Source organism: Pelophylax lessonae (genome assembly GCF_965119305.1).
Source record: "Pelophylax lessonae genome assembly, chromosome: 2".
Classification (NCBI taxonomy): domain Eukaryota; kingdom Metazoa; phylum Chordata; class Amphibia; order Anura; family Ranidae; genus Pelophylax; species Pelophylax lessonae.
This window is the reverse complement of record NC_138769.1, coordinates 482,584,618-482,600,100: the sequence shown is the minus strand read 5'-3', so window position 1 is coordinate 482,600,100 and position 15,483 is coordinate 482,584,618. Positions and strand designations below refer to the sequence as shown.

Here is a 15,483-nt window from a genome sequence, read left to right as displayed (position 1 = left end):
ACTCACCAACACTATGATAAAACCAGCATATAGTGCTATATAGGCACTGCAGAGGGTGGAAATAATCCTCCTCCTCCTTTTCGTTCCTGTACTCAATTGTGCAGTAAAGAAAATAGTGTAGTTTTACATAATATGGTATTCGATTAGGGTAACACTCCTCTTTTTTTCCATTATTAGGCTCTCAGCAGCATGTATAGTGTAAATGAGAAGAGAATTCTCATAGCGTAAAACTGCTGTGTTTATTTAAAACATAAAATCAATTACATTTACAAGATTAAAATCAAAATCAGCAATAAGTGCTCATGGTGGACGTGGCGACGGCATGCGTTCCAACTACCGGATATGACGTCATCAATCAGTCCCATGCTTTACATGTTTCGCCCCTCTCACTCATAGAATAAAGCCTGGCTACGTCTATGGGCAGTCCCAGGGGGTATACTCCCTCTCTCTGGTATAGGTACTCAGTTTTATTACAAGCAGTGTCATAGAAAATACAACTCCAAAGAGGGGTGGGTGCTGTGTCCTTCAATGAACATCAGAGAAAAAAATTTTACAGCAAGTCAAAAATCCCATTTTCTCTTTCGTTCACTGACGGACACAGCTCCTGATATTCTTAACCATTGGGAGGTCCCAAAGCAGTGTTAAACATGAGGGGTAGGAACAGCAAAAAATTCCCAAGGCTAAAAAAAAACAGTAGCCAACTAGGCAACAGGGGATCAACCAAAACAACTGGAGCCCACTTGAAAAAAAACAATACATCCTCAAAGAGGACCTAGTCCTCCAAACAGCAGCCTGAAAAACCTTGCCACCAAAAGAGGTATCTGCAGATGCCAACACATCCACTTTATAGATTTTTAGGAAAGTGTGCACCGACGACCAGGTGGCCGCCTTGCAAACCTGCGTCACTGACGCCCGATGACAGAAGGACCAGGAGGCACTGAGAGCCCAAGTAGAGTGTGTCTTGACAGAGAAAGGAGGAAACTGACCCCTGATAGAATAGGCCTGAATCACCATCTGTCTGTTCCATCTGGGAATGGTCGCAGTGTAAGCGGACAACCCTGTTCGATACCCATCTGTAAGCACAAATAGCGAGTCTGACTTCCTAAAAGACTCCATAGCTGCAAGGTACACCCTAACTGCTCTAACCACATTCATGGCATGCAAGGATATTTCCTTAGGACGTTTTGGCCAGAGACACAGGGAAGGCAACACAATGTCTGCATTCAAATGGAAATCAGAGACAACCTTTTAAAGGAATGACGGACAGGGGTGAAGAACCACCAAGTAGGGTGGACAGGATAATGCCGCCAGTCCACACAATGTCTTCATTCCCACCTTCTGAGACAGTGTAAACAAGGGAATCTCCCATAGAATCTCAAAGGTAAACTTCTGGAGGACCGAAACGAAAGCACCAAATTGAGGTCCCAAGGCGGCAATGGAGACCGCACTGGAGCAACCAAATGGCGAACACCCTAAAGAAAGGTACACACCAGGGAGTGTGTGGTCAAGGGTCGTTAAAAGAAGACTGCCAAAGCCGACAACTGACCTTTGATGGTACTCAAGGCCAATTTCTGTTCAACCCCACATGAAGGAAGGTCAAGATCCGAGCCACTGAGAAGTAGCGAGTATGAACCCCAAGGGACTCACATCTTCCACGTACAATGGTAGATATTCCTGGAAGTAGATTTCCTAGCTTTTAACAGCATTGGAATCACTGATTCAGACCAACCCCTATCCTTTAGTACCTGGCTTGATTGGTCCTTGGGACAGCAGATCCTCCCTGAGTGGAAGCTTCCAAGGAACGTCGGCGACCAGCCGCACCAGATCTGCAAACCAAGCCGGGCGAGGCCAGTCCAGGGCCACTAAGATGGACAGAATCCGTTCTGCCTACATCCTGCGTATAAGTCTTGGCAGAAGTTTGAGAGTAGGAAAGGCATAAATCAGATAATACTGACCCCACGGGGCCACCAGCGCATCTGTGGCATCTGCCAGAGGATCCTGTGACCGTGCCACGAACCTCCGCACCTTTTTATTGAGCTGAGACACCAACATATCCACTTCGGGGGTGCCAACTGATGAAACACCTCCGGATGAAGAGACCATTCCCCCTGGTCCAATGCCTGCTGACTGAGGTAAACCACCTGCCAGTTTTCCACTCCAGGAATGTGCATGGTGGAAGGGCTGGCACTAATGTTCTGCTCACCTAAGAATGCTGGCTACCCCCAGAGCCACCAGGACACTTCTTGTGCCTCCTTGGTGATTGACATAAGCCATGGCTGTGGCATTGTCTGATTGAATGCACACTGAACATCCTTGTTGATGATCCGTCCAATGTTCCTGGCACAGTCTGAACGCTCGGAGCTCCAGTATATTGATCAGTAGCCTGGATTCTTACAGGGTTCCGACCCCCTGAGCAGAATTTGTCAAAAACGCCTCCCCACTCCGACAGGCTGGCATCCATGGTGACAACCGTCCAATACTAGGGGAGGAAGAATTTGCCCTGCCAGGGCGCCGGTGACCGAAGCCACCATATCAGGGACCCTTTTGCATCCCAGCTCAGCTAGATTTGGTTGTCCAGAGACTGCAGAGTCTTGTCCCATTTGATCAGAATCTCCCTTGCAGGGACCTCATATGGAACCATGCAAACGGGACCGCCTCAAAAAGGTAGACACTATCAGGCCCAGCACTCGCATGCAAGTCCAGAGGAATGACCATCTGCTGGACAGCAGGAGGCAAATTGCAGCCTGGAGTTTCTGGAGTTTGTCCAGAGGAAGGAGCACTCTGGCTAAGGCTGAGTCCAGAGTCAGACCCTGATAGTCTAGATTTGTGGAAGGAACCAAGGCAGACTTCTAAAGATTCAGAATCCAGCCGAACTTCCTCAGAGTCCGTATGGAGCTCTCTAGGTCTTCCACCAGCGCAATAGGAGACTCTGCTCAAGGTCTTCCAAGTAGCCCAGGACCGCAATCCCCTGCTGACATAACAATGCTAGCACCGGGGGTCAACACTTTCGTGAAGACCCCAGGAGCGGAGGCGAGACCAAAGGGTAATGCCACAAACTGATAAAGCTCCTCTCCCACGACAAAGTGGAGGAAGCGCTGGTGACCGACACATATTGGAATGTGAAGGTAAGTGTTCTTGAAGTGGATGGAGGCAAGAAATCCCCCCTGATGCGGGGAATCCACCACCATGCGAACAGACTCCTTCTGAACTTCTGAACCTGCACAAGCAGTACAGCACCTTGAGGTGCAGGATTGGACGCACCTTGCCTTCCTGTCTGGGGACTATAAACAGGTTTGAGTAAAACCCCTGAAAACGTTGCGAAGTCGGAACCAGGACAATCACCCCTTGAAGTAAAAGGTCTTGCACCACCCCAAAGAGAGCCTGTAAGCGGACCAGGGGCATGTTAGAAGGAAAGAACCTTTCTAGAGGTTAAGAACGAAACTCGATCTCATAGCCGGACCGAATGACTTTGTGGATCCACGTGTCTTGCACCGGGCAAGTCCACAGGTCCGGGAACCAGCGAAGACATCCCCCCCCACCCCAGATACGGTGATGGCACACCTTAAAGCTGAAGGGACCTTGTCCTTGGGTCTGGAGAAGCCCACTCTTGACTTGCTAAACCAAGTTCACTTGGATCCTCCAAAGGAGGCCCTGAAGGGCTTCGATCCCTTGTCAGTCGACCCTGAGGAAGGAAAAAAAACTATAAGCTGAGAAGAAGGGTCCTTGGCCTTAGTAGCCTGTGGAAGAAGGGTACTCTCCCCCCCCCCATGAGACTTTTAATTATGTCATCCAGGATTGGACTGAACAGCGATCTCCTTAAACAGGAAGATCAGTCAAGGCATTTTTAGAAGTCTGATCCGCAGACCAGTATTTGAGCTAAAAGACACGCCGAAGGACCACTGTCAAAACAGAGAGCCGGGCCACTAGGGGAGCTGCATCCAAAGAGGCATTACAGATAAACTGCAGCCCCTGGTCCGCCAGCCTAACAAAGGGAGGGGGGCTGCTCCCAATCCAGGTCACGGCGCAACAGCATAGCCCATTCGTTCAGAGTCTGCGACATCAGGGCAATGGTAAATATCGGCCTCAGTGCCGAACCAGCCAGGGTGTACATATTGGGGGCCACAGCCTCTGCCTTCCTGCCTTAAAGGCCGGGGACTCTTCCACCGAAATCATGGTTGCCTTGTTTAATCTGGAAACGGGGGGGTCCACCACCGGTGGAACATTCCACTTCTTAAGAAGGGACTCTTTATAGGGGTATCGCCTAGCACAGCGCTTAGGTACCCCAAGGGGACACTTTGGTCATCCTCACTCTGTAGTGACAATTCAGTCAAAACAGGAGGGGAAAGGTTACACCTTTGCCACTGTGGAGCCAAAGGGGACATGCGTCTCCGTCGCAGCAATCAGTGTGCCCCCAGCGCCTTTTCATGCGCAGTTGCAGTAGTAGAGGAATCCTCCTCACTATCTCAAGGATTCAGGGCGCATGGTCGCAGGCCCAGGCACGGTGACCCATGTCCACAACGGCCGAATCAGATTCAGGGGAAGGTGGGGGGGGGCGCTTTTTTGCCAGCCTGTTGCCCAAAAGCCAACTCCACCTGGGACACAAAGGACTCTAGGACCACTGTCAGTGCAGCGATGGGTGGTTGGGCCCCCGGAGGGCCCCGTGGTCCCAGAGAGGGGAATCAGGTGGGGAGATGTACTCTAAAAGACCCCATGAGTCACCAGGGGGACCCCACAAAAAAGACACTAAAACACTACTAAAAGGACACCCCCACCGCTCTGGCAGCACACACGCTTGCCAGTCACAGAGCCCCAATTAATCCTTAGCAGAGAGGGAGAGGACCCCACCAGACTCACCACCCCGTAGAAACCAGGAGTATCTGCACTGTACGTACGGCCATCAGGTAAGGAAATGATCCAGCACCAGGGGATGAGGAGGGGCTTCCACCGCCGTAATTGCCGCCCATAGGGCTCTACTGTCATGGCCACCGCTGTTTTCTATGGCAAACCACCGCAAAATGGCAACTGGACCACACAAACATAGCCGCTGTGCATTGCAGCACAAAGGCTACAAGAGGCTTCCAGGGACCCAGGAGGGATCCCTAGGCCTCAGGACAGGCACGGGCAGGACAGTGGGCCCTGGCAGGAGCTCCCACCAGGTACAACCCCCCCACACAGCTAATCTTTCGGTAGCCGGCGGGCCCCTCACCCCCCATCGCCAGCATAGCTCCCTGCCCCCACCCTGGGAGGTATACCAGACCACCCATACAGCCCCAGAATTAGTGGAGGGGGGATGGGGGGCAGGTGAGGGGGGTGCCTAATGGGAAAGAGGGGAACCTGGGAGTCCGACCATCCCATTAAGGGGCCAGTCTCCACCCCAAAATCCTCCAGGGGGAGGGGGATAGCTACTCACCATACCAGGAACCAGGCGGCCACCACTCCAAACAGAACCCCTTGCCATCGAAATGGGGGGCTGTCAGCCAGGAGGAATGCAGGAATGTCACGGTCTAACTAGCATGGAGCTAAGGTATGCACCCGCTCGCTGGCCAGGCTAGGGTGATCACTGGATCTAGATTATCCAGCCCGTCGCCCAGTCCAGCATTTGATTGTAGACCTTACAGGAAAAAACAGGAGAAAAAAAATCTATCTAAAAGAAACAATTTTGCCAGGACCAGAGATCCCAGCAAGGAACTAGGTCCTTACTCCTGACTAGCCAGAAAAAAACTTAGTGTCTATAGCAGAGAGAGGGAGTATACTACATGGGACTGCCCATAGGCTTAGCCAGACTTTCTGCCTAGTGTCCTACTCCTGTAGGGGTCAGTATAACCCAATGGTTAAGAAGATCAGGAGCTGTGCCCGTCAATGAACGAAAGAGAAATCAGTATTTTTTGTAGATCCCGGGCACAGCGTCAGAAGGCGGGGGGGGCCCAGTATAACCACTTGAAGCAGAATGACATACAGGTACGTGCATTGGGGCCATGTGGTTAGACACAAAGGTCCATCCAGTTAAACCTACATTTATATATATGTGTACTTGTCACTGTATTTTCTCATATCCCCTATACAGTATGTCCACTTGCTGCCAAATCACATACCTGGTACGTCCTTGTCTGGTACTGTTTTCTAGAGCGCACAGTCAGCTTTCTTGTAATAGCAATCAGAGCAGCAAACTAGCCCCCCTCCCCTCCCTAGCCCCTTGCTCTGGCTCTCCCGTCCCATCAGGAAACCCAAGTGACCAGCCGGTGTGTCCGCTGGCTGGCCGGACAGCTGAACAAAGCCAGGATTGGCGTTGATTGGCTGTTCATTACAGTAACCTGGAAGTGATGACATGGCATCACTTCCGGTTTACCTGGTTGTCAACGGCGCCATTTTAAAACAATTGAAAGTATTGAAAAACACTGAGCTTGAGGTTTTGAATGCTTTTAAGGCAGAGGGGTTTAGGGTCTTATAGACCCCAGATCTCTCCATAAAGAGTACCTGTCACATGTCTATTGCTGTCACAAAGGATGTTTACATTCCTTGTGACAGCATTAAAAGTGATGAAAAAAAAATGTAAAGCAACGGTGTAAAAATAAAATAAATTATTAATCGAAAAACCTTTTGAAAGTTCCCCTGTTCCAGCATGCAAATGTGGCCGTGTGCGTCGGTCCCGCACACATGCAAACAGCGATCGTCCCACAGGTGTGAGGTATCACCTTAAATATCAGATCATGTGCAGTAATTCTATCACTAGACTTCCTCTGTAAATCTAAAGTGGGAACCTGTAAAGGCTCTTAAAGTGTCGCTTATGGATAGTAACATTTACGTTGCTTGTCGCTATTGCCACGGGCATGCGCAATTGTAAGGGGTGACATGTTTGGTATCTTTTTATTCGGCGTAACATTCTTTATATTTTCCAAAAAAAAATTGGGTTACGTAGTTTTTTTATTTTTTTTATTAAAATTCAAAAAAAGTGTATTTTTTCCCACAAATTGTGTTTGAAAAATGCTGCGCAAATACTGTGTGACATAAAAAATTGCAAAACCCTCTAATTTATTCTTTAGGGCCTCTGCTTTAAAAAAAATACACAATGTTTGAGGGGTCTAAGTAATTAGCAAAAAAAACGATTGTTACATGTAAACAAAAAGTGCTAGAAAAAGCCTGGTCTTCAAGTGGATATTGTGGTTGCAGGTTTTTTTTTTTTTAAATAAATCAGTTTTCATCCAGTCATGTTGTGGCCATATATTCTTTAAAGTCCTTAAATTTAATAGTTTTTTCCCATGCTGAAGTCACTTTCAACCACTTTCAGACCTAAGGATTTGGCGGCTCAATGACCAGGCCCTATTTTGCAATTCGGCACTGCGTGATTTTAACGGACAATTACGCGGTCGTGCAAAGCTGTACCCAAATGAAATTGACGTCCTTTTTTCCCACAAATATAGCTTTCTTTTGGTGGTATTTGATCACTTGTGCGATTTTTATTTTTTGCGCTATAAACAAAAAAAGAGCAACAATTTAGAAAAAAAAAAACAATAATTTTTCACATTCTTTAATATGAAATTCTCAAAAAAAAAATGTAAAAATCAAATTTTTTTAACATTTTAGGCCAATTTGTTTTCTGCTACATATTTTGGTAAAACAAAAAAACGCAATAAGCGTATTTTCATTGGTGTGCGCAAAAGTTATTGTGTTTACTAACTACGGGAAAGATTTATGTCATTTTTATTGGGTTTTTTTTTTACTAGTAATGGCGGTGATCTGCGATTTTTTGCGGGACTGCGACATTGCGGCGGACAGATTGGACCCCCAACTGACATTTTTGGGGGTACCAGTGACATTACTACAGTAATCAGTGCTTAAAATATGCACTGTTACTGTAATAATGACACTGGCAGGGAAGGGGTTAACCCTGTGAGTGATCAAGGGGTTAAATGTAACCCTAGGGGGCATGATTCTAACTGTGGGGGGGCGTGGCTTGTGAAGTCATCACAGAGACATGTGATCCTATATAGCAGGATCACATGACATCTGTGATAACTTTAGGGAGAAGTACAGACGGCGGTGTTTACATCAGCCGTCCGTCCTTCTCTGTCACCGGCGGGAGATTGCAAGTGGTCGGCTGCCATCGGAGCCACCTGTCACACGCACTAGCTTCCCCGCTGACGATCAGGAGCGGAAGCGCACCTCCAGCGGCGTGCGATCGCCCACTAGCTCCTCCCAGTCGAGCACCGTACATGTACAGGGCTTTTCCTGGGAGATCCAGCATGGCGCATGGTACATCTGCGGCGGCTGGGGCTAAATCGGTTAATATATCTATACAATATAAATGTTATCATAGTCCCTCTTAAGTGTCTCTTTTCCAGGGGGGAATATGTTTTTTTCTGTAATCTTTCCTCATAACTTAGGCTCATGATCTCATCCCCCTCACAAAATTTTGTTGCCCTTCTACTCCTCCCTCTATGTGAAAGTCATCTTTCTGGAGGATTGGTGACAAAAACTGAACTGCATGCTCAACATGAGGCCGAGCCAGTGTTTTGTAAAGTGGTATAAACTATAGTTTTACAGTCTTGAATTAATACCTTTTAATCATACTACTCTGCTGGCATTGCTAGCTGCAGGCTGGCATTTCATGCTATTTCTGAATCTACAGCCATGGCCAAACGTTTTGAGAATGACACAAAATTTTCACAAAGTCTGCTGCCTCAGTTTTTTATGGCAAATTACATTTATTCCAGAATTTTATGTAGAGGGATCAGATGAATTGCAGTCCCCTCTTTGCCATGAAAATTACCTTAATGCCATAATAAAAACATTTCCACTGCATTTGTGAAGAAGGCTTCAGGGCGCCCAAGAAAGTCCAGCAAGTGCCAGGACCATCCCCTACAGTTGATTCAGCTGCGGGACTGGGGGCCCCACCAGTGCAGAGCGTGCTCTGGAATGGCAGTAGGCAGGTGTGAGTGCATTTGTATACACTGTGAAATGAAGACTTTTGGAGGATGGCCTGGTGTAAAGAAGGGCAGCAAAGAAGCCACTTCTCTCTAGGAAAAATTAGGGACAGACTGATATTCTGCAAAAGGTACAGGGATTGGACTGCTGAGTACTGGGGGAAAGTCATTTTCTCTCTTGAATCCCTTTTGCAATTGTTTGGGGCATTTGGAAAAAAACTTGTCCATACAAGAAAAGGCGAGTGCTACCATCAGTCCTGTGTCATGCCAACAGTAAAGCATCCTAAGACCATTCATGTGTGGGGTTGCTTCTCAGCCATGGTAGTGGGCACACTAACAATTTTGCATGAAAACACAGCCACGAATAAAGAATGTTACAGGAACATCCTCCTGAGAGCACCTTCTCCCAACCATTCAAGAACAGTCTGATGATGAACATGGCCTTTTCCAGCATGATGGAGCACCTTGCCATAAGGCAAAAGTCAAAAGTGATAACTAAGTGGCCTTGGGAACAAAACATAGAAATTTTGGGTCCATGGCAAGGAAATCCCATATCCTATTGAGAACTTGTGGTAAATCCTCAAGAGGTGGGTGAACAAAAAAACCCCCACAAATTCTAACAAATTCCAAGCATTTATTATGAAAGAATGGACTGCCATCAGTCAGGATGTGGCCCAAAAATTGATTGACAGCATGCCAGGGCAAATTTCAGAGGTCTTGAAAAAGAAGGGCACTTTACATAAACTTAATGTAATTGTCAATAAAAAAGTCTGACACTCATGAAGTGCTTGTAATTATTCTTTAGTATACTGTAGTAACATTCAACAAAAAGATGTAAAAACACTAAAGCAGCAAACTTTGTGAAAATTAATATTTGTGTAATTTGCAAAACTTTTGGCCATGGCTGTAGCAAGGACCCCCCAGATGTTTTTCTATCCGCATTTTCCCCAGAGGATTACTTTCTAATGCGCAGCTTGCATTAATATTTTTAGCTCCCAAATGCATAACTTCACATTTTTCAATATCTGCCACACAGCGGTGCACCCCCAAACTCAAACTTTAACAAGGTCTTCTTGTAGAGATTCTATATCCTGTTGTGAAGTTACTGCCCCACATAGCTTGGCATCATCAGCAAGCACTGGGATCATGGTACTTATTCCCACTTTTTTTTTATTAACAAAAAGATGAACATAATTGGCACCTAGGCCTGAACCCTGGGGCACTCTGCTCACTGCCAGCCATTGATAAAAATGGAAAAAAATGGATGATATTGAAAATAGATGGTGTCGGAGAATCAATAGACCTGTTGGAGTTCCCAAAAAGGTTGAAGGGGAGGGGAATAAGAAATATGAAATACATTGAGAGATGGCTTCTTTCTGCATTTAGGAAAGATGCATTTTCCTCTCTGTCTGCAGTAGAAAGGGCTCATCATGTTCCAACCCACTCCCCCCCCCCCCCATCTAGAGGAATGGTAATTGTTTCTATGAAATTTGTACAGTGGTGGAAAGCACCATATTTACAGAATGCCAACCAAAGAGAAGTTAGACTTATGTTGCAGAGGTCCTGGATGGGGTGTATACACCAGAGATGTGATTACATTGTAGCAATGTGGCAGGTCAGGTGTGACCAGTTGCACATCTGTATGATGGCTTGGGACTAATCATCTGCTATCTATAGGGCATTGGATGATACTTCCCCCACCTACTCTGGTTTGGCCACATCTTGAGTATGCCATCCATTTCTGACCACCAGTTCTCAGGAAGCATGTGCTGAAATTGGAGAGAGTCATAAGAAGGGCAATAAAGCTACAGGGGGAGCTGCAGCACCTCAGTTAAGAGGAACACCTAAAAACATTACACATATTCTCCCTAGAAAAGAAACACTTATGGGCTCATGCACACAATGCTTTTAATGCTGCCTTTAGAGGCAATTGGATTTTTTTTTTTCTGCCTCTAAAGGCCCCTCCATGTTAGCCTATGTGTCCATGCACACATAGGCATTTAGAGGAGTTTAGAAGAAGAGGAAATTAGAGGCAGCAAAAACCTACTGCCAACATGTCCAAAAGCAGCTGCGTTTTGGCAGAGAACACGCATAATTCTGGCCAAAGAAATTAACACCCAAGCGCTTGATGCACCTAAACAAGTTTACACGAGTCAATCATTTATTTCTGCAAAACCACTGCTGACAAGAAGAAAGGCATTTAGGAGAGGTCAGCTAACGCTCTGTGTGCAAGGGGCCTAAGAGGGCATATGACAGAGATATACAAATATCTAAATGGTGATTCTGACATAGGGAGAAACCTATTCAGTCCCAGGTTGCTTACACTTATGGCCACTGAATGAAGTTGGATGAAAACAGCACACTTTAAGGTAAACTGCTTATTAAAAAAAAAAAATGCTTTTGAGGGGCATCTTAGAGAACACAATATACAGGGCTAGAGACATAAATACATACACAAACATACACCCACACAAGTTGAACTGGATGGACTGCTGTGTTTATTTCACCTTACCAACTATGTAACTATGTATGAGTGCAAAGTAATAGCTATAGCCATATTTTTCTGTCAAGGTACAAAAAATTGCTCAACTAAATGAAATTAAATATTGTTTGCAGAACCGGTTAGTGTTCTATGCTGTGTCTTACCCTGCATGGCTATGGAATGTTTCTTGGGGAAACAAAAAAAAAACAACACTTTTTGATATATCACCTAATTGAGTGTCCTGGATTGATTAGAATGAGAAATACAACCATCTACTGGAATAATATTACACCTGGCATTAACAGAAAGGTTTCTATTTTTTTCCTTTTTTGTAGGGCTTGGAAGTACAGGCCATGTAGAGCAGTGGTAGGCTGCCACTTACAGTAAATAAATAGCTAATTTATTTATGTTTCTAAAGGTGAACATACTGGGTGATGGTGATTTTTTTTTGCACCTCTCCTGGTCCTTTAAACACTGAGCTTCAGCATCTATTACCAATGATAATATTCACATTATAAATTCTATATTTTGTGTGATATGAATAGGGGCAGATACTTTGTTTTTTTAACACTAGGTTTGAGCAGTTGGTATTGTCAATGGGGAGAATGATGTTATTTCATATTATAATTTATATATTGTGTGTTTTTTCCTCCTTCCTATCTTTTTAATACTGAGCTTGAGAATTTAATATCAATGGAGAAATATGCTATTTTTACATTATAATCTATGTATTTTGTGTGACTTGAATTGTGGGAGATACTTTTGTCTTTTTTTCTTCTTATGGCAGCCTTTTTTGTAAACAGATAACAATTCTATTTCACATCAAAATTGATATATATAATCAGGTGTTCTGAATTGTGAAAGATAAGTTATTACACTATAATTCGTTTTATCTTTTAGAATAATTATTTGAATATGTTTATGCACATGGTTTCTCAGAATGTACAAAGGGTAGGTATGCCACTAAGCAGAATGCAATTTTACTTAATTTTTACTTTATTTTAAACTAATAATACACGCCTGCTATCATTTCTTGCAAGAGACACACCTTATACAAAGAAATATTTATTTGCAACTATAAATATGTAAGATTCTGGTACCTTCGGTACCCTTATTGCCCATTTTCCTTTTCATATTGCGTCCCACCTTTTCAGTTAGGTGGAACGCATATACCTTTAAGCCGCATGACATCATCGCTGAGCGCCGCTCTGAGCGGCTATTTCAATCGCCGGCTTTCTCTCACAGGTTGTTCGTTCAAACCGCATGCTTAACAGCCTTGTCTTATGCTGCCGGAGCCTCCAGCTATTCTCTTTACCTGGAACAGACCGGAACCTCGCTACTGATCCCGTATCTTGCTACCGGATCACTCCCTTACTACCGGACCCTTCTACTTACTAACCTCACTAGTGATAAGTACCCCACAGGGGATTCCTTCATAACAAACTTACACTATCTACTTCTGCACATTAAGGACTGTTACTATCTATGCATTACTAATCCTATCATCGGCACTGTTACATAGATTGCTAGCTCTTGAGTCTACTACCATCTATCCTTGCACTGGGTTAGTCTCTCCTGTATATGTCATCTGCTGTCCTTACCACCTGTTACTATACATGATTACTAACCTATCTGCATTCTACCTATTACCATCTACTACTCTCCTGAACATTACTATCAAGTGCTTATCATTGCTATCACTGCTCACGCCTGTTCCTTCAGCACATCACCTCTATACTGTCATATACATCCTATCACTCCAGGAACATCTTATTGAGTGTATGTATATTTGCATGCTGAAGCAGGCGGGTCCACAGTGATGAGACTGGAGAGTTGGATCTGGTAATTCAACACATCTCTACATGACTACTGAGTGGAGATTCTGCAGCAGCAAATCCAGCTCACTATAACAAAAACGCAGGAGCGTTACAAAATACAGGTTCAGCAGCCATCTGAATACATAGCGGCAATTGAAAACTCTATTCTATAGTAATCTACTGTATATGCCTCTAAAAGGACATACTGAGATGAATGACGAGGTAACTATTTAGAAAAAACAAGATATACTTAGATATTATTTAGATTCTCTTTTACTTTGGAAGAGTTAAAAAGAGCATTAGAAACAGTTGCTAAAATATGACCTCATTGCGGATGGTCTCCCAGCAGACGCGTACAAGACTTGTACATAAATGTTCTTACTATCATTTTTAGACATTACAAACACATCTTTTGTTCTTAGTATATTACAAGCCTCTGCCTATAAAGTGATACTAGTGGCTATACTGAGACCAGATAAGGATGTCATGCATCTACATTTGCACTGATGATAGGTGTGCTTACAGTAAATGTTAAATTAACTGCTGAAAAGTAAGCAAATTGCTTGATTGTGGCATTACATACATTTTTAAATCCTGATCAAACTGTTTTTTTGGCTAATATACGTACGTAAGGCTCTTAATAAATGACATACCTTTTTAAATGTATAACTACTTTCAGATATGGGAGCCGGAACAAAACTACAGTATCTCTAGATGCAACGAAAACATTTCATAGTTTTAAGTGGCCCTATTAATAGGCAGGAATGGAAACATTATTTTGACTCCACTTTTATATCAGATTCCCTGTGTAAAATTTAAAATAAATATGGGTTTGTCTCCTCAAATTAAATTGGAGTGTGGCACTAATCCAGGATTATTGTTTTACAATGACTATTGAACCATTGATAGTGCTAATGAGAGATTCCTCTGACTTTACAGGCTTTAAACGAAGTCCTACAGAAAAAAAATGGTGTTCTATGAGGATGATGTTCTTTTATTTTTAGGGGATACAACGGTTATGACTCATTTCTACATTTGATCATTTTCAGGATCATTAATTAATATGTCTGTATTGTTACATATTTATAAACTGAAATCCCCTTTATCCAACTCTGCCACATCCATTAAAATGTCGACCTCTTTCAAATATTTAGGGTATCAAATAATTTTTACGACCCCTTCATGTTGAATCCAAAGACAGGTTGCTAAGACCATGCTGTATTTGAAGTTGCACTTTGGAGATGGCAAAGGACATCAGTAAAGGTTTTGTGTTTCCTCTGAAGCTCCGGCAAAAAGTCAGGGAACAGGAAAATGGAGGCATTGCCATACTGTATATTAGGCAGTTTCCTTTCTTGAGTTAAGATCCTATCCCAGGAGTAAGCCCGAGAGATCGGGAACTCGAAGGACTGAGAGAGCCCTCAAGTCTCCATAGTGCGCCCACGCCACCCCGGAGAGGAGAGGAGAAAGCGGAGTTACGGCGGCAGTAGCCCTGGTCGGATGCCGGTAGCGGTAGAAGACCAGCTGTAGCGGCGGAAGAACGGTGGTGGTGAGAGAGCGAGGGCTGCGCAGCATGTCGGGGTGTGTAGTTTTGTTTCTCCCCCGACTTAGCTGCTTGCTACACAGACAGTACGGACTGCACTTCTGATGGAGACCTGTGGACGGTAGCTTGGAAAGTGCTACTTGGGAGACGCTCACTCAGCCTGCATCACTGGACCCTCTCCCTTCGGGCTGAGGGACAGCGGCACTTTGCCTTATGTGCAAGTCGGCATATGGGGAGAGAGTCAGTTATTTTCCCTGCACAATCTGCAGCCTGCACTCCATACACAAGGGAGCTAAAAGGAGCAGCTGGATCGGAGGACTGTCGAGTAGGTAAGCCCTCCAGCCAACTATATTACTAGCTCCTATTAAACCGTGCCTGAACTGATCACTTGAATTGTATGTGTAACCAACGGCCCTCATGGAAGGGGTGTGAGGCACGGTGAAGTGTGAGACCTGTGCAGGAACCTCTCCTTATCTCTTTCCTAAGGCATGGGTTCAGGAAGGCTTGATAGGAAAATCTATCTCTCACTGGATGTTTAAACAGCTTTCCTCTCCCCACCTGCTGAATAATGATGTAAGATATTACCCAGTGGAGAACATTACTTGGAGCATTATATTTAAAGAGGCACAGACTCCCCTGAACTGAGTTATAAACAGAGACTATAAGTGGAGGAGGGGAAGGGAGAAGAGTGAGTGGGAAAGGAGGGAGGATGACGCTTACTAA

General features: G+C 44.7%; 1 protein-coding gene across 1 annotated transcript in view; it reads right to left on the bottom strand.

Moving 5' to 3' along the window:
- Positions 1-15,483, bottom strand: part of CLYBL (citramalyl-CoA lyase) — a 601,457-nt gene that overhangs the window by 475,952 nt on the left and 110,022 nt on the right. The gene's annotated exons all lie outside the window — the stretch shown is intronic.